General features: G+C 48.5%; 1 protein-coding gene across 1 annotated transcript in view; it reads right to left on the minus strand.

Annotated features, from left to right (window-relative positions):
- The window catches only part of LOC119574357 (lissencephaly-1 homolog A-like), a 121,964-nt gene that overhangs the window by 73,129 nt on the left and 30,453 nt on the right, over positions 1–18,382 (minus strand). The gene's annotated exons all lie outside the window — the stretch shown is intronic.

Consider the following 18,382-nt stretch of genomic DNA (forward strand, 5'->3'; position numbering starts at 1 on the left):
AGCGAAGGGAGGAACGTACCGGCAAAGGCGCTCGACGGGGCGCAGCGGGTGGCGCCAAGCCAGATAATGCCAAGAGAGCTACTATGACCTCTCGGTCTCGAGGGTTTTGTATGGGCGGATTAAAGAGATGTACCGCACCCGGTCCAATGCAATATCGGCCTCGGCTCTTACGCGATATCGGACGGTGACGCGTCCACCCTTGTTTGCTGCCACGATGCTATTTGCTTGCATGTAGCTTCGTGCCCTCTAGCCTACTGTTTCCTATACGAATTTTCGGCATTAGGATAACTCTGTGCACACTTCCTGGTGAACTGGACCCCATCTTCGGGCACGTGCTCGGACGTGGGCAGACCTTTACCTCCCGCAGGGGAGGGTGTGTCTGGGGGGCCTTAGAGTGCCTCCCTTACGGTGTGCATAGACTTGCCATTCTATTTGCTAGGGACTGGTCTGGCAGACCATCTGATGACTGCCACTCTCGCTGTTTCGCATAGGAACGATAGGCAGGTAGGAGCCGCTCACTTTGTCAGGCCCTCAGCCTGCTTCTGTCTAAATAGCTGCTGCTAGACAGAATGTAAAAGGCTATAATCCTTAGTACAATGGTGAACAGAGGGTAGTTATAATTGTTAACGGCGTGACTCTTTATTTCTAAGAGTTGACACACAGTATAGGAACACACGAGACAATATCTATAAATATGGGTAATAGCGATATGCTGGTCAGATCAGCTAGCCCGGAGGGAAGAGGGGCTAAGCCGACCTTACCGCGTCGGTGCTTGACACGAAATCACTGGTCAGGGAGGTGAGATATAATTGTCAACTACGCCCTCGCTGAGTGAATGTTTTTTTTTTAGACTTTTGGATCCACATGGAAAACAGCCACGTGGTCCACTGGTAACAGAAATGGACTTCTGCATATGTTATATTGCTCGGCCACCTACCCGCGCCTCGCCCTCGAGGCGCCTTCAAGGGTGACCTAACTTGGCTGGTCATCTCGTTCTCATGCGTTGTCCTGGTGCATCTTCGTGGCTCCTCGTCCCTGTCGTCCTCTCTTTCCTGGTCCTCGGTGTAATCTGTCCTCCTCGATGTCCACACATCCTCGAAAGTCTGGCACAGGTCCTCCTTGACTTCGGATTCGTCTAGACTTCCTCGTAGTCCTCGTCTAGGCCTAAATCGGCGGCGTCCTCGTCCACACGTCCTCACAGATCTCGTCCAGGTCCTTCACGGCGGTTTGCTCGTCCTCGTCCTCGTAATCTTCATATGGATCTACGGGCGTCGGGGCAGGGGCGTCCTCATCGGCATCTCGGGGCGGCTGATACCTGCGCTAACGAGCTCCTGTAGTTGACTGGATCTGCGGACGTCCGCCAGGCGTCGCCCATCCACAGCATCCTGGGGTGACTGGTACCTGAGCTGGCGATTTTTGGTGCTTTGTTGGATTTACGGGAGTCTGGCAGGCAGCGCCCATCGACTACATTATGGGACGGCTTAACACCTGCTCTGATGACATCCTGGCCCGCAGGCGTATGGCGATCTTCCGATGACGTCCTTCTCACAGCATCCTAAGGGCCCTCCTTCGGTGCCGTGTCAGTCCGACTGCATTATATATTGTCGGGGAACCAGATCATACACATAAGGGCCAGAGTATGAGAAAAAGAAAGGCAACAGAGAAGAGGGGGTGTTAAGTACCATTAGCCGGTTATTTATAAAAATTTAAAGAAGAAAATAAGAGATGGAGACGTCAGTAGCGATCCGCATGGACCTGACTTGAACTACCTACCGTCTCTGATAGATATGAGAGTAGATAAGGGAAACGACAATGACAATCCACAAGGATATACTTGAACCACTGTCGTCACACAGAGAAGAAATAAATGTAATTTGTACATCATGTACGAGTCACGTGTCACGACTGCCAAAATTGCGAGATACATCATAAATCTTTATGCCGGCACTATGACAGTAACCAACCCTATTAATGAAAAGGTTCAGTGTCTTTTGTCCTGTGTGGATGAGTGAGGTGAGTGTGTGTGTGTATGCGTGTGTGAGTGAAAGCTAGCGTGAATGAGAGGGAAAGTGAGAGTGACCTCACACAGAGAATGAATCACAAACACGAATATTAACGTTCACTATAACAAAACTGAAGTAAATTAGCAATGCTAGCTATAGAAAATTATTTCAACTACCACATTGAATTAAACTTTTAATGATATGTGACAGAATGTACGCATGAATGAATGGTGACATGAAAAACTACTCGCAAGCTATTTAACAAGCAAATCTTCTCAGGTCAGCAATCTGAACTGCCTAGGTACATGTCTAGCTATGCATGTTAGACTTCATCGACGGGGATCGGATACCCAAAATGCCGTACATTGGCTGAAGCGACTCAAGCCAGGAAAATCTATAAATAACCTGCTCTTTTCTGCGTATCTGTGATGGCGCTCGCGACATTCCTTACGAATATTTAAATTATCACGAATCATACAATGCCTGGGATATACCCAAAACATGCAAGCGACTTCAAGAGGGTGAGAAAGGTGTGATTAATAAGCGAATAATGATTTTAGCTTAAACCCTAGTCCTACATTAATTAACAGACGTAACTGCTTGTCACACCGACTCAAAGTTGCCGACCGAACGAATAACTTTTCAAACGTCGGAGCGCAGATCTATTAGGCGTTTACGCAACCCCGGGGCAATATCGGGAAACCCTGTACACTAAGGTATGAGTTACACAGAGCGTTACACGCTCCGTTCTACCGCCGATAGAACGTGTCACCACTGAGCATTTGTAATTGCTATGGTTAATCCCATAGGTTTGACCGGAAAAAGGAAAAGGTCAGGTCAGGTCAGGACCACAACCGACCGACCACAAGCGAAAGAGAAAGCACGGTCAGGTCTGGGCGAGGGGAGGAACGAGATAAAATTAAATTATATTTGTGATAAGATAAAATCACGAACGTGTTAAAGTCGTTGCGGATGAAACAACACAAATCTCTAAAAACAAGAGAAATTAATTAACTACTTAACTAATGAACGTTTATGTTTATTGACCACATACTCGATCACACGGAAATGTGATCTGAGGTCAAGAGAATAGCGTGAGAACGAGCCATTTGCTGTCATTTAGCACTTTTTACCCAAGAAAACAACAGCTTAACACATGTGTGAGTGAAGAAAGAAGGGAAAAGAAATAATAGAAAGGGGGGCCAAAACGTGTACTTACGTGTTTTTTTTTTTTTTTTTTTTTTTTTTTAGACATGTCTTCTAGCGGTCGAGCGGATTTTCTTCGAAGATTTATGTTCATGCTGCCATCCGCAAGGACGCAGCGCCCGCCCTGCCACCAATTTTTAAGTCTATATGAGTCTATATTACAGTGGCTGACAGGGACTCAAAACAAATGTAAAGGGGTGAACACACGCTACGACGACGCAACGATTTGTCTAAAGGGTAAAAGCGCCGCGCGGAGGTCACGGGTCACGGTGTCGGGTCACCTGCCCGGAGGGGGAGGCTAAGCCGACCTTACCACGCTGCGCGTTGGACACGAACTCTCTGGTCAAGCGAGGTGAGATATAATTGTCAACTTCACCCCCACTGAGTGAATGATTCTTTTGGGACTTTTGGATCCACATGGAAAACAGCCACGTGATCCACTGGTAACAGAAATAGACTTCTGCATATGTTATACACAACACTAACTTCCCGTCCCGTCGTAGGAATCGCCTGGAAAAGTTACTGAGGTGAAACAGCCTTTGGGTGGCTGTTTCACTTTGAAAAGGTACAGGTCCTCTCCTCCCTCACTGAAGTGAAACAACCTTTGGGTGGTTGCTTCAGAGGGATTAATTGAATGATTATTTAAAAGGTCATTAACGGCGAATACCTTGTTAAATAGAAATATTAAAATGTTTAAAACTTTAAAAATCTATCAATAGATATCTTATCAATAACAATAAACAAATTAAAAATGAAAGCATAAATATTTTACTCTAAGTGTATAAAATTATTGCATAAACATTATGCATAATTAAATTTTATTAAAAATATTAGTCTCCCTAAGGAAACTAATAAGACCCTCTATGTCACAATCCTCCTCCAATACATTCTTCAGTGTATATGTGGGAGACAAGTAAATACGTCTTTGGTCTAAGAATGTTGCACATCTTTCCATTACATGTGCAATCGTTAAGGGCTCTTGGCATCCCTCACAAAGTGCTTCACTTTTAGCCATCATCGGCCCATGAGTCAGTCTTGTGTGCCCTATTCTTAGTCTTGTTAATACAACTTCCACTTTTCGGTTGGGATGCATGCTAGTCACCCAACTGCCAAGGTCATCTTTAATCTCTCGCAGTTTATTTCTGGAGATATGCCTCCATTGTTCCTTCCATTTATCGCGAAGACAACTCCTGATGCTGGGTTTCAGGTCGGTGGGAGAGGAAAACGAGCATCACAAGGCTGAGCGGTAGCTGCCTTGGCCTTTATCGCTCATCATTCCTGACCCCCAAATGGCGGCACCCAAACAAGGATTATCTTTTTATTTGACACAGGCAAGGATTTGAACCCCCCCTTAAACTACGGATGTGAGAGTTAAGCCCCTGATTGCTTGGGCACTACGAGAGTCACAATATATCAAAAATAGAGGTTTCAAAGATCTCTAGTCATCTTAACTGCGCAAGGATGGATGTAACTCGAGGAAGATCGAGGGTAGAGAAAGACTGCCAGATCCGTTCCTTTGCCACTGCGCAAAGCCCACACATTTTAGTTTTCCCATCGATTATTGGGTTTTGCCCCTTGGGTACTTAGAAATGTGCTGAAGCAATCTCTCTGACTTCTGCTTCAGATCTTCCCCTTTCCCCCAAATTTTCCCGACAAATCCGCTCAATTTGGTTTGCCCAAAGGGGGAATTTGGGGGAATTCCAACAGCCAAAACCCTTAGTGAGCCTTAAATTAAGTTTTTCTACAAGATTCCTCTTTTCCCCTTCCATAGGATCGGCTTCCTCAAGGGAGTTGAAAACCCAATCTGGAGTAGGAGATCCCAGAACCCTTTGTAGTCTCGTGTAAGAAATCATTTTCATGTAGTCCGGTGTAATAAAAGAGGGGGTTCTCCACTCTCAGATACGGGGACTCCACAGTGAAGACCTGAAACCCCAGTACAGTTTCTGAGAGCTTCATTAAAACCGAGCCCAAAACATCGGGGGAACAGGGGGAGTTGCAGAGAATAAGTTTACTTAAGTCAAGCTTACTACGAAAAAGCGCGGTAAACCCGTAAAAGCGGTGCGAGTTAATCAGGAGAATACTGTCCCCACGTCCGTTAGCCCCTTTAGCATGGTTTGGCCCTTGGCTCGGGTCTTTTGAAATTTGATCAAGGTTACAATGTGGGGCGTCTTTTTTAATCCCTTTAATGCAGCATTTCTTGCTTGACAGCTTTTTTGGCATACAGACCACCAGGGTAGGAGGGACGGTAAGGCCGTATTTTTCGGAATGGGGCTTTGCTGAAAGGGAATCATGATGTGAATGTTTAACAGCATCTTGAATACACGGGAAATCACACAGATCCTTGCAATACTGCAGTTGATCTAAAAAGATTCCAGTCCGCATGTTCAAGACCCCATTTGCACTCATTGGCGGGAAAAACCCATCACCTCCTCCAAATTATTGGAAAGTGGTCACTTCCATGTAAATTTTCAGACTCCCAAAGTAAAATTCAACTGAACAGGTGAGCCTATTGATAGGTCTATTTTGGAAAAATGCCCTTTTTGAATTTGGAGATGTGTGGGAGTGTCAGTTCAGTAAACTGCATCTACTTTAAAAAACAAGGACCCCAAAGGCCCTTCCTCGGGGGTTCACAAAGGTCTCCCCAGAGGTGATGCCGCCATTGAAAACCCCCAAGATAGAAAGGATGTGGAAACTCCCAAGTAGTTTCCAAATCATTAATGTTCAGATTATGTGGGGGAAAGGTAGAGGGATCCAACATTTGTAAGGGGTGTCAACAATTTCACAGTTTCCCCTGCAGTGTTTTGCAGGGGGATGCCCTGGAAGGGAATATTTTGACTACTATTACTGTACCCCCAGGAGATCCTTTGTCAAAGGTTTCCCATAATGGGCTTGAACTTGGAATCCTTTTGGAAAATGGGAAAATTTTTCCCCTTGGTCAAATTTTTTGTAGGCATACAAAAATTTGGAGATATGAAGCTATCAATTTTGCAGTTTTTCCATTTTGCATGTTCCCCTTCAGGCTGCCCCTTCTAGGACCTGGAGTCCCTTTTTTAATATTGTTGACCTGTGGAACTGTTACACAGATTTCCCTTGGACATTTTCAGGTTTTCTTTGTGGCAAAGGAGGACCTGACCTTTGCTTCAGGGGATTTGTCTAGAGCGGAGGCCCCTGGGATTTTGTGGGGTGGAGTCTTTTGGACGGGTTTGGGTTTTCTTTGCCAGGGCAAAGGCGTGCCCGGCCTTTTCTTCAGGGGGTTTTGCTAGCGCAAGGCTCCTGTGGATTTGGTGGCAGCGGAGCTTCACCGTTGAGGGGCCCCTGGGGCCCTTAAATGATGGCTCCCCAAAACCTACTTTTGGGGGGAGGATTTTTTCAATAGACCCTCACTCCACCCGTTTGGGGAACAACCCAAACCGAGGCAGTGTCGCAATTTGGGACTAGGTTTTGAGGAAATGGGGGTGTGGCTGTAAGAACATTGAAGGGCAAATTTGGGGGGAAGGGGGATGGCTAGAACCGAAGCAAAAGGGCCTCCCGGCTGTGCAAAAAAGCACGGGGATGTTGCTTTGCCCCTTTGGAAAAATAACTTTTCCTTGCTCCTTTTTCTAATACTTCCTTTTTTCATTGCTTTGAAAAAGCTTCTGAGCTTTTTTGCAGTGATAACGCATATTGGGTCTGGACGGTTTTCATTCCTTGAGACCGTTTGTACCACACTTTTCACAATGGCTTTTCCTTGAGGTGGACCATGCAACTTAAACCCTTTTGGAAGGAATAAGGTTAAAAGTAAAGACTGGTGTCGACTGTTCCAAACCCAAAATTTCTTCTTAAAAAATTTTACGCCACAATTAAAAATCCCAGTTCTTTTTAACAGTTTTTCAGAAACCTTTTAGGTCTCGGGGAAAAGACAATTCCCTTACATATTGAGGGGTTTTGGAGGAGAACAGAAAATTGAGCCAAGGAATGTTTTTCAATGCAGCAGACGGTACTTCGTCTGGGAAGAAACTTCAATATCATCTGCTGTGGGGGGGGTGCGGGATACGTTTACATACTTCAAAATTTTTCCCAAATTTCTTAAAAAATATCAAGACCCTGAGATACACCCTCAATAGTCTTCACTACTAGGTATTACTATAAAAGCTTTATATCTACCAGGAAGATTTCTTTGTGATTGAGGAGGAGTTTTCCCCTTTTACCCGGTTTGGGAGCCCGGGGGAACCATTAGTTCCCCTTTTGCTGGAAAGGTTCCAGATGACAAAGTTATGTTTCAGGGGAATGGTCAGGGTATTGCATAGGTCAGTAAATTTTAGTACTCATACAACTTCTTTTCCCCACTCCCCCCCCACCATGGAGTCCCAAAGAAGGGAAACTAAGTTGGGGCTAACAACTCCCAAAAGCCACCGGGGGAATGAGGAAAAAATACGCAGCCATAGGGGCGTATGAGGTAGGGGAATTTTTGCGCTACCGGTGAATAGTCCTGCTTACCCCGCCCAATTTTAACCCGCCGATTTTACTGACCCGGGGCCCTTGATCAAGCCACCCGTCTAAACCAGAATAAAGGACCAAAGAGGTGTGTTGCTAGCTGCAGGGCGCAGCATGCAGCATCGCTCAACCTCCAGGACTCCTGTCTCCTGGTAATACAGGATGCCACGCACGGCAAACACACGTGGGAGAGTTCTCCCTGGTCCAAGATGGAATGAACCAGGGGTGGGTGCACCATCCCTCTCATAGGCCTTGGTGCACCAAGAAGCCATTTTGTCTGATCCCTCACTAGTAACCCCTCCAGTATGGGTACCCTCTGGTCCGGCTCACCAGATCATTGGGACCTCAAGCCCCCCCACCGCGGCAAGGCGGCTTCCGTCAGGGGAGTCTTCAGAGGGATGAGAGGAACTACCTGGAAAAAGTGCAAGAGCCCCCTTCCCTCACTGAGGTGAAACAGCCTTTGGGTGACTGTTTCAGAGGGAAGAGGGATTCACTTCGAAAAGGTACAGGTCCTCTCCTCCCTCACTGAGGTGAAACAACCTTTGGGTGGTTGCTTCAGAGTGACGAAAGGAACCGCCTGGAAAAAGCGCACAAGCTCCCTTCTCTCACTGAGGTGAAACAACTTTTGGGTGGCTGTTTCAGAGGAAAAAGGGATTCACTTTAAAAAGGTACAGGACCTCTCCTCCCTCACTGAGGTGAAACAAACTTTGGGTGGTTGTTTCAGAGGGATGAGAGGAACCGCCTGGAAGAAGTGCAAGAGCTTCCATCCCCCACTGAAGTGAAGCAACCTATGGGTGGCTACTTCAGAGGGATGAGCAAAAGGGTTCGAAACAATGATGTCCCCTAGGTGGAAGGGCATCCCCTCTTGCCTCTCCCCAGGGGTTTAAACCTACCCTCGTGTTTGCCGTGCATGGCAGTCCTGGAGGTTGAATGCGTACGCCCTGCGGCTAGTAACACGCCTCTTTGGTCCTCTACTCCAGCAAGACAGACGGCCTGATCCAAGCTGATTATGCTGCCGTTGGTACTCACACTGGTCCGTGAGTGTCGCTGCAGCTGTGTATATCCACTCATCACTTCTGTTGCTGTCAAACACTGGCTCTGACACTCAGCTTCCCCTTGTTGGACTCCATGGTGGGTGGGGGCATGAGTGGATGAAGCATTGTCCAAATACATGGAAAATAAAACAACCCCCCCCCCCCAGACAGATGCTAACATTGACGACAGCAGCACCCTGAAGCCATACGTGCCTCTGGGTGGCAAAATAAAACCCCGAGCACAGGATGATATTGTCACGCCTGCTGCCAAGATGATGGACAAGACAGAAAAACCATGTAAAAATATGTCTGTCCACCAGATTGTCCAACAGATGGATTCTCGTGCTGGCCTCTCCAGGCCTGCACCCAAGCCAGGAAGGTGTCTGAGTACCCCTCAGACGACCCCCCTGACCGAGTTGGGAGCATAAGCTGAACCAGCCGAAACAGCTGGTGCCCCCACGAGCAAGCCCCAAAGCCGAAAGGGCGGGCAGAAACGTCCGAGGCCGGAGACGGACTCTGAGGGAGAGTCTGGACCCTCAGGGCGTTTCCCCCAATTCAAGGTACCTGTCAAACCCGAAGGCTTCGACAATGCCTACCAAATGGTCAGGGTATTGGAGAGCCAACACAAAATCTGGTTATCGATCCGGGTTGCCAGAGATCAGGGCATGATCATCATGCCCAAAGATCAAGCTACCCTCAGTTTCCTGCAGGAAACAAAGGAGCTAAAAGATGGGAGGAAAAGAGGGTCAAGATGGTGCTACTTGGCTTCTCAGTCTCGTATGATGTGGAGGTGATCACATCACACCCACAGGTCGTGGAGGCTTCCCGAATGTCGAAAGGAAAGACTCCAACCAGGCAAGTCCTGGTGACCATGAAAGGTACCCCAACCTCTACCCTTGATCTCGGTAACTGGGGTACCTACAAGCTTCGAACGTACGTGCCTGATCCACTGCGGTGTTTCAAGTGCCAGAAGTACGGACACCACCAGGCTAGCTGTACAGCCAAGCCTAAATGTGGTGTCTGCAGCAAGGCACACAATACCGAGGTGTGCCTCAAGGCATACAAAGAGGAAAAGAGGGACACAACAGCCAAATGTCCCAACTGTGCCAAGAGGCATCATCATGCCTGGAGCCTGACTTGCTCTGTCAGGAAAGAGGCAGCCCTCAAGCGGCAAGAGGTTGCTAAGAAGCGACCAGATTTTGTTACAGCCCCCCAAGCACCTATGTCTGGGGGAAGAACAAAAGTGAAAAGGCCTCCCAACTTCCTAAGAGGAGGGAAGCCGTCCCCCCAGCCGAAACCGGAGATCTCCGACAAACAGAAGTTCCCCAAAATGAAAAAGTGCAGAAGAACCACAGGAATAAAGGTTCAAATAGCACCACAAAATCCTCCCCAAGAGCCGAAGACCTCCTCGATGAGGAGGACATGACGCTCCTGTTGACTGCTGTAGTCACAGCAGTAGCAACAGCTTTGGGAAGGACGAGTGAAGAGGCCGAGAAGGCAGTTGCGGTCGCCATGACGGCAATGGCCAAGACTGTCGCAGTCCTAAAGGGAAGGAAGCTGGAAAATCCTCACCCTCACCCCAGGACGAGACTCCCCTCCCCACTCCAACCCAGGCCACGCCCTCACAGGCAGAGCCAAACCAGGCTGATTCAGTGCCAGAGTCAGAGTCAGAACAAGCTGACGTTGCCCAGACAAGGCCAGCAAAGAAAAATGCTGAGAAACAGCCTGAACACAGAAAAGCCCAAATACACAAAGTCAGAGCTACCAAAGGCTCTCCATCCCCCAGTGGGCCCAGGGATAGCCTGACACCCGAAGAAGACCCCTCAAGCAGCGAGGACTTCGCAATGGAGTTGTCAGACTCCAAAACCAGGCAATCCGAATATGACGATATCTTGTATGTAACTATCATCTAGTAACATCATGGCATACAATCTAAACATTCTGCAGTGGAACATCTATGGCTTCTCCACATGGAGTGCCATCCTCCACGCAATAGTGTGATCAAGGAACATTGACATAGTCATGCTCCAGGAGACATTAACAGTGGAACCTGTTCGTTTCTCCGGGTATCATGTCTTCATGCTGCCACATGCTGATGACAAGAGAGGCTTGATCACCCTGTTCCGCAATAGCCGATGCACCGCACTGTGGAGACGATGTTGAATCTCTTGCCGTCTAGATTCGCCTGGCCGGGGGGGCCCCTGAAATTGTACAATGTGTACAGCCGGCCACACTGTAGTACCTTAGACATCAGCCAGGTCTGTGCCTCTGCAGCACATGACCAAGTGATCATAAGGGGAGATTTCAACGCACACCACCCCATCCTGGCTTCCGGCTCGGCACTGGATGCGGCTGGCTATCACATAGCCAACATGCTTGAGACATTCCCTGAGATTGCTCTCCTCAATACCTAAGAGCCAACACATGTCAGAGGAGGGGTCCTAGACCTCACCCTGGCCACTGCGACTCTGGTGGAGAGGATTGGCTGGCATTTCAATGAGACCGTCACTAGTGACTATTACAGCACTATAACCTCCCTCATGCCACGACAGAATCCAAGATGGAAAACAGATAAGGCCAATTGGCAGGCGTTTCAGATCGCCTTGGCCCACTGTCTGAGAAGCAATGAACCCACACAAAGTGAAAATGCGGAAGTGTTAGAAGCCAGACTTGTAAATGCCATTGATGAGGCACCCAAAACTCGGCCTGGGTCCAGGAGTCACAAAGACGCCTGGTACTTTAACGACGAGATTAGGGAGGTCAACCACAGGGTAAATATGTGCCGAAAACATTTCTGAAGGCAAAGAACCCCTGACAACCTAGCCCTCCTAAGGGAATCAGTCAGGGATGCCAAGGAAACTGCCATCAGAGTCAGGCAGGAATGGTGTGAGTCCTTCGATCACCATAGCACCCTCTAAGAGCTATGGCAACGGGTCAAGTGAGCTACCTGCCGCTCAGCCCCGAGATGCATGCACCATGACCCCCAGTCAAAGCCGAACAGACTGGCGCACGAGTACTCTGCGAGAACAGCCTGCCAGCCGAACTGAAGGACAGACTTGCTCATATCAGAGAAAGGGCAGCCGAACCCAGTAACTGAGACATTATCTTTTCTCTGAGGGAATTAAGAAATGCATATAAAGCCAGGTGTAACACAGCCCCAGGCTCTGATGGGATCTCGTACCCCATCATTTCTCACCTGGGACTAGTAGGTGAGCTTGCAACAACTCATCAACAAGTCCTGGGAAACATCCACTCTACCCCAGAGTTGGAAAAACGCTACCATAGTTCCCATCCCTAAACCAAAGGAGCCAGGGAAATATCGCCCCATCTCTCTCCTCAGCTGTCTGGCCAAGGCGGCCGAGAGGATGGTACTCAACCGGCTCCAATGCAAAATAGGACCCCCACATGAACACCTCCACGGGTTCACCAGGGGCATGAGCGCAGCGCACAGCATAGTCACATTTGTGGTAGTATTCCTTGACCTGGAGAAGGCTTTTGAATTGGCAAGTCCACTTGCCATCCAGGAGAGCCTGACCCAAAAAGGAATCAGAGGTAAGTTCTTGGCTTGGAGAGGTGACTACTTTAGGAATAGAACAGCTAGAGTCAAATTCCAAGGTCACCTATCACAGCAAATGCCACTAGAGAATGGAATGCCACAGGGTGGGGTTCTCAGTCCAGCCCTCTTTAACACATTAATGTCCTATATCCTCAATATAAACCTCCTAGTGGGGTGCAAGATAATTTCCTATGCCGACAATCTTGCTATCATCTCCACTAGTCCATATTGCTTAAACAAAGCCCAGCGTATCTGAGGAGTGTTGTAGGACAGGACTAAAGATCTCTGCAGCCAAATCCGAAGCCATGGCTCTGAGACAGAGAGTTCAAGGCACAAGTCTGAAAATCCAGGGAATGGACTTGGAGTGGGAACAATGAGTGGAAGACACATAGGAGCCAGACACAGAGTACTAAGATCATTCTATGTACATACTGTCCGGCCCACTGTGGACTATGCCTCCATTGCTCTGATTGGCATTAAGAAAAAACATAAAGACCAATTGGAGACAGTCCAAAAGGAAGCTGGCATGGTCATTCTGGGTGCCCCAAGGTGGGTGAAGGTCCTCAACCTCCTCCTGGAGGCAAACCTTCTCCCCTTGGCCTCACGAATCAATCTAATGGCAGCACAAATCTTATCAAAGGTCATCAAAGGTCATCCAGACATAAAATAGTCAGATGCCTAGAACAAGATAACGAGATCTTTGCAAACAACTCCTGGTTGTCTCACACAGCCAGGGTGTTAATACGCCATCAGCTCAAAGAACAGCTTCTTGCCAAGGACATGGACTCCCCCCACCCTGACTTTGTCGAAGCTCTGCCGTGGGCACAAACCTTGATAGAGTTCTCTGTCATGAGACTGGCAACCAAAAAGAATGAATATCCCATGCCTAGCCTAAAGGCAGAAACCCAGAGGGTCATTGCAACCATCACTCCTCTGGGTAGCAGAACAAACTACACAGATGGATCGGTCGATCCCTTGACCCACACTGCAGGCGCTAGCTTCGCAGCAAGGGATGCCACAAAATCCATGAGGGTAACAGACAACACCTCGCTACAGGCAGAGGCAGTTGCTATCATGGGAGCCCTGAGCCACGCGTCCGTGAGGGAAGGACATGTGGTCATACATACAGACTCCAGAGGAGCCATCGATTGTCTTCAGCGGCGCTCACCCAATGACAATATCTACCTTCTGACTATTATCCTCACAATGGCAGAGAGGATTCTTGCACAGGGTAGAAGAATTATTATAAATTGGGTCCCCAGCCACAGTGGGATCAGAGGGAATGAGCTTGCTGACAGACTAGCCGACATTGGCAGGGGTATGCCCCCTAATGCCATGATTATACAACCAAGCCGAAAATTACTAAGAAAGAAGTGTACGGTGACAGCAACCTCCTTCCTCCTGCAGCTTCACAGAGAGGAAACGAGATCCTCCCCATCGGCCAGCTGATACTCAGACGCCACTGGCTATGAACCACTGGTACTCTCTGAAACAAATAACAGAGGTACCGATGTCATTCTTCACAAAATGTGCCTAGGCTACCACTGTTCATGGCATATCATACAAACAATAGACCGTGAAGAGAGGTGTTGCATGCATTGCAGCGAGCGGAACGCCACACTCATACATTACTTAGAGAATTGTGAGCACACGCAATTCCGGAGACAAGGTCCACAGAACACAGCCGTCGTACTGGTAAAGAGATTATGCGATATGCTTACACCACGGCTACAGGAGCGCCTGCTGGCAATCCCACCACCACGGTAAGCACCAAGTGTCAGAGAACCAAATGAGACAGCCATAAAAAGCTGACACAGGCCGGGCCATATGTGAAAGGCCTGGGCGAAGCCAGAACTTCACAAACCTCAATCCAATTATTACCTTAGCCGACTGGGGAGCCTGCCGGCTCCCCCGTTGATCTCCGACTTCACCACCAACACCCAGCCATACCTGTGGGCACTCACACCCACAACAAACACTCCCCAAAGAGATAAGACACCAGTAACCTCAAATAGTAGATGCGCAACTATCCATCTATTAAACTGGTGACCTCCGGAGTGATAGGTTATGATATTTCGCTCGCTCGCTTTGCTCACTCTCTCGAGGGGGAGTACATGTAGCAGCACGACCCTGCAACCTGAAGTTCAGCATAGTTTCCCAAGTTGGGTCACATCAGGTCCACAACCATGTCCGTGCTCATTGGACAGCAGGCTCCCCTCATTCCCTGCGCACTTACACAGCGCTCATGTACTTAAGCCGCAGAGGCCGAAACGAGATCAGCATTCCCCGATCCTCCAGCAGAGCAGACAACAGCAGATGCACCACAAGGACTGCCCAGCCCTTAGCCGACTGGGGAGCCTGTCGGCTTCCCAGTTGATCTACGACCTCACCACCAACACCCAGCCATACCAGATGCGCAAACATCCATCCACTGTACTAGAAGCACCTCTCCAAGTCAGATCCTCTTGTACCATCGTTGGTTTAACCTTTGATACCTACTTTCGATTTCATTTGCATGTTAATTCTTGGCAAGAAATACCTTGCATTCGCTTTATCAGTTTAAAAGTGTGGCCCCACGCACGAAGCTGCATCTATACAAAACACTGATTAAACCTCTCCTCACATACACACCACTTGCACTCACACAAACAGCATACACTAACAAGTGCAAACTTCAGCTTGTTCAGAATAAAGCACTCAGATGGATCTATATGGTGGATTGGGATCGATTTATTACAACATCTGAACTCCACAAGGAAGCTTCTCTGCTTCCTCAGAATGTCGAGTGGGGTAGGTTGGTCTGTAAACAGACAGACTCACTCCGTGCTTGGCATACTGACTGGCTGGATAGACTCGACACCATCTTTCGTTCCGGCCGGAAACCGGGATTAGGCCATGATCTTTTTTCTTTGGCATGGGACGAAGAAATGGATGCAGTTTTATAGGCTCAGCCGCATCCTACTCCTTTATTTTCACCTTTCCCCTTCCCCTATCCCTTTTGTTCAGTTTTTTTCTTTCTTTCTTTTTTTTTATGTAGTTTTTCTTTTGGTTTTGTTGTAACCTTTTAATTTCTTGATTTAAAATTTAACCTCGCCTTTGCCACAGCCCTCACATCCTCGCTTTTAAATACCTTCACATTGTCACCTGACACTTCGTGACTGCCATAACCTCACCTTCACCATCTCATTATCCTTTGCCATAGTGTGGACCCAACATCCTATATCCTTACCCCACCAATCCACTGGTTTCGGTTTCCGGCCATTGACACTTGCTGCTAGTACTCATGCCAGGACCATAAATCCTTTGTCGTAAGGATTTATGTGAGCCAAGGAAAGAAGTGTCACAGCCATTGGTGTTAATCCAATCCTGACATGGCCACCAGAGCCACGCCTCTCTGTAAGCCCTGCTGGCCATTCCTGCCTGTGTCCGGCCCCTGATTAGCGACCACCTCCGAGCTTCAACCTGCTTCAACAGCATAGGTTAGCCAAGGGATAGCCCTGGAGTCACGGTCGAGGAGGCTGTGCCTAAAGCACACCGCAGATGGCACGTAAACTGTCAACTTTTATCCCAACCTCCCTGGTTAGCCGAGATTCCAGCTGTTGTTCACTATAGCGGGGTCCCGGGCCGCCTGCCTTCACCCACTTCCCACGAGAACGCCACGAGTGCGCGACCTCCACTGTAAGCACACACTCAAGGTCGTAGGATACTCGTACCTCACCCTTTTCCTCCTTCAAAGAACCCACCACAACTATTACCCAAAGCTTTACCCTGCATGGGGTTGTCTTTGTATGATCCACTCGTGGTCCTGCCACTGGAACCTCCTCTCTGAGGTGCAGGACTAGAGCTCCCTCTGTGAGGTGATACAACCTTTGGGTGGCTGTTTCACTTTAGAGGGAGGAAGAAAGGGTTCCAAACAATGATGCCTATCTTGTAGGTGGAAGGCCATCCCCTCTGGTTTCTCCCCAGGAGTTCACATCTACCCACATGTTTGCCGTGCATGGCATCCCTGTGCGCTGTGGAGACGGGAGTCCTGGAGGTTGAGCAATGCAGTGCATGATTACGCCCTGCGGTTAGCAACACGCCTCTTTTATGGTTTATTCCAGCAATGTGGTCGTCTGATCTCGACCCAGTCAGGTCAATTGGCTGGTCTCCTTCGGGATGCTAGGGTCAAGCAGTCAATGTTGCTGTTGGCACTCACACTGGTCCCGTGAGTAGCGGTACAACGCCATTGGCTGCGTATATCCTCTCACCACCCCTTGGGCTGTTAGATATTAGTTTCTAACATACACTTCTCCTTACTGGACTCGGTGGTGGGTGAGGGCATGAGAGGATGAAATAACTGCTTAATTTATGGCAAACATTTCAAACCCCCCACAACAAAGAGATTTAAATGTTGACAAACTGTGCAAGGCCCATACTATAGCAGTCACTCTGAAGACATACATGGCTTCTAGTGGCAAGAGAAAATGCAAAACACAGGGTGACTCTGTGAGACCTGCTGCTAAGATGGACACGACATTAGCTAAAAACATGTCTGTCCATGAGATTGTCCAGCAGATGGACTCTCGTGCTGTCACCTCAAGGCCAGGAGGCAAATCAGGGAGAGCTCTGAGTAACCTCAGACGTCCTCCCTGACCGAGATGGAGCATAAGCTGAACCAGCTGAAACAGCTGCTGCTCCCACAACCATACACCCACAATTTAAGCCAAAAGAGCGGCCCGAAACGACCCAGGCCGGAGGCAGACTCTGAAGGTACGTTTCCCATAGTTTAAGGTTCCCTCTAAACCTGAAGGCTTCGACAATACCTACCAACTGGTAAGAGCACTACAAAAAATCTGGTTGTCAATCTGGGTTGCCAGAGACCAAGCTACCCTGAATTTCGTGCAGGAAACCAAGGAGCTTAATGATGGGAGGAAAGTGTCTCTCGTCACTCAGTCCCGATGATAGAGAGACAAGATGGTGCTACTTGGCTTCTCACTATCATATGATGTGGATGTGATCACATCAACCCACAGGTCGTGGAGGCTTCCCGAATGTCGAAAGGGAAGAGCCCAACCAGGCAAGTCCTGGTGACCTTGAAATCACTACCCTTGATCTGGGTAATTGGGACTCCTACAGCCTAAGAACATATGTAACAGAGCCACTTCAATACTTCAAGTGCCAAAGATACAGTCATCACCAGGCTGCAAGGCCAACCCTAAATGTGGTGTCTTAAGGCACACAATACCAAGGTGTGCCTTAAGGCCCACAAGGAAGGCCAAAGGAACACAAAAGCAAACTGTCCCAACTGTGCCAAGGGTCATCTCGCCTGGAGCCTGGCTTGCTCTGCCACGAAAGAGGCGGCCCTCGGGCGAATAGAGGTTGCTAAAAAGCGACCAGACTTTGTTCCTGCTCCCCCAGAACCCATGTCTGGAGACAGAACAGAAGAGAAAAGACTTCCCAACCTCCTAAGAGGAAGGAAGCCCCTCCACACCCGACACCGGATATCTCCAATAAAAAGGAGTTTCCCATCATTACTAAAATGCAAAAGAACCACAGGAATAAAGGTTCAAAGAACACTGCAAAAGCCTCCCCAAGAGACAGTTCCTCTTTGACGAGGAAGATATGAGTCTCCTGTCGATTGCTGTAGTCACTGCAGTAGCACTCATTGCCTCCTCATTGGGAACGTCCAATGAGGAGGCAGAAAAGACAGTCACGGTCGCCATGACGACAATGACCCAGACTGTTGCAGTCCTCAAAGGGAGGAAGCTAAACAGAGCCAAAGCAGCCCCACCCTCACCCTGGACAAGACTCCCCTCCCCACCCTAACCTTGGCCACACCCTCACAGGCAGAGCCAGAACAGGCTGACTCTGCAACCAGTGCCACAGCAAGCTGACCTTACTCAGGTAAAGTCAGCAAAAGAGAAAAGATACAGACAAAACCTGAAGTGAGAAAAGACAAACCAAAGGTTCTCCACCTCCCAGTGGACCCAGGGTAGCCTGACAACAGATGAAGATCCCTCACCAGCGAGGACTTCACAATGAAGTTGTCAGATGTCTCTGATGTAACTATCACTACACTCGAACATCTATGCTTTAATACAAAGAATGCCATTCACCACGCAATAGGT

Source organism: Penaeus monodon, chromosome 6 (genome assembly GCF_015228065.2).
Source record: "Penaeus monodon isolate SGIC_2016 chromosome 6, NSTDA_Pmon_1, whole genome shotgun sequence".
NCBI classification, from domain to species: domain Eukaryota; kingdom Metazoa; phylum Arthropoda; class Malacostraca; order Decapoda; family Penaeidae; genus Penaeus; species Penaeus monodon.